Raw genomic sequence first — 2,163 nt, 5'->3', positions numbered from 1 at the left:
AAAATATACATGCCTTCGTTGTCACTGTTAAACTGTTGTAATAACAATGGAATAATAAAATAATATACTCAAATGTACATAATAATACATATACATATTCATAAAAACAATATTAAATGCAATAACTTTTTTGTACGCGAAAAAAAACCAATAGGTCCGTCGGGATTCGAACCCAAGACTCCTTCCTACATAATACGTCTACTTTACAGCGAACGGACGGAAGAGAATCCGTTCACGACCACGGTCCCTTTGATGATTTTCCGACGTACCGAACACTCATGATCTAACAACATTGCGTACTTTACACTCGACAACACTGTAGAAGTTAGACTAGTTAAGCTCGAATGGATTTAACGTAGTTCACAAATTCACCGTTCTCATAACGTAGAGGGCACAGGAAATTCCTGACTTTTTACACTATCGGTATTTCAAAACATGAAACACGAAGTCCCATAAGATGATAGGTCTATCCTATACCTAGTCGATGCTATTACGCATATCATTCTGACGGAATTTCGAACAACCTTACCTCATTCGACCGGTAGAATAATTAGGGCTTGAACACATTTCAATAACGTATTCGTATATACGATTGTCTAACATTTATTGCCCAAGTATACGATAAAGTACATTGTATTTACACTGGATGGGGACGTTGTGTGATCACAAATGCAAAAACTAATACAACATCGTCTTACAGCTTAACGTATTTACATGTCCCTGAGGCTTACTCTACAGTTATCATACACCCGTTATTATTGTACAGTACAATTTGTCCTATGCGTCGAAAGCAGTCATCTACGTCGTACAAGGTTGAATATCACGCTTTCATGGAAGGGTTTGTGTATATGTACACGACACACCAGGAATCGTCGTAGGCGAATCTTAGCTGTACTAAAGGGGAACCATCATGATCGACCAGACAACGCAGAGATCCTGTTAACTGCGCGATATCAGTTCCTCATAGCCTACGGAAGTTTCAGTATAGTCACTAGGCCAAACATGCGATATTTTCCCTCAAGAAAGACAAGATAATGCATCAACAAATCAGACTCAGTACGAAAAAGGTAGCTAATTTCATGTTCCTTTTTTTCCTATTTAGTCACATCTTATTTTTGTCGGGACCTGTATTTCCGACATTGTCTTTTTCTTGTAATTACATCTGAGAGACGATTAGATTGCAGTAAATACGGCTAGACATTGAAGCATTAGAAGTGTTCATACGCACTTTGATAATCTCTTTTATTCATATTGGGGAGAGTAATGACTAGACTGCGAAAATTTACGCAATTCACAGTTTCAGATAGCAATATATAAAAATTTAAATGGAATAAAATTTTGAACTCCGTACTAAAAACTTTATTGCATTAACAGTTATACATAAATAGTATTAAACTGTATTAGAACCATTATTTTATTGAGTTTTCCATGTTCTGAAATCCTATAAATGCATAAACATCCGCAGTCTAGTAATGACTAATTGTAAGTAACATTATCTTTGTTAGCTTGACCCAGGCGGCGTTGGGTGTCAACATCTCCGCCATTGGAATCTAACAAAATCAATGAGGAGCAAAATAAAAAATATAAAACGAAGCATGCTTTCTTCTTTAGAGTCGATTTCACGTCGTACACTGTACAAATGGTCTATAGGGTTGCTTCGCTACACTTGTACTGATCTACCTTGTTCCGAACGACGATTCGAAGAACGAGGAGAAATATAGGAAAATCGTGAAAGAGGCAACAAACCGAAACAAATCGATTAGTAGGAAATAGAGGACGGGCTGTCATTTACATTTTTCGAGTGTTACAACGATATTATATTTTATTGGGTCAGGGTATCGCAATATAAAAATAATTAAAGAAACATTTCTATATCGACATGGACATATGGATAACCTGAACACGCTTTAAATCCTTTTCATTTTCTATTAATCTAATGTACTTTTATTATTAGGGTTAATTAATATAAATCATTTCTAATCGATTAACGACCCTTCAGATTAATTCTGGTTCTTCAACCCTTAACTACAGATAACTGAATTTTTATTTCACTATCGCTACCTGGTGGAGAATTTTGGAAGCTCTAGCGTTTATGTACCTTCAGTTGACAGTAAAGTGAACTATTTCCACAACGATCGTGGAAAATAACGTTCAATTGGTTGT

Source organism: Dufourea novaeangliae, unplaced genomic scaffold, assembly GCF_001272555.1.
Source record: "Dufourea novaeangliae isolate 0120121106 unplaced genomic scaffold, ASM127255v1 scaffold89, whole genome shotgun sequence".
NCBI lineage: Eukaryota > Metazoa > Arthropoda > Insecta > Hymenoptera > Halictidae > Dufourea > Dufourea novaeangliae.
The sequence above is the reverse complement of the archived record's forward strand: the minus strand, read 5'-3'. Positions refer to the sequence as shown.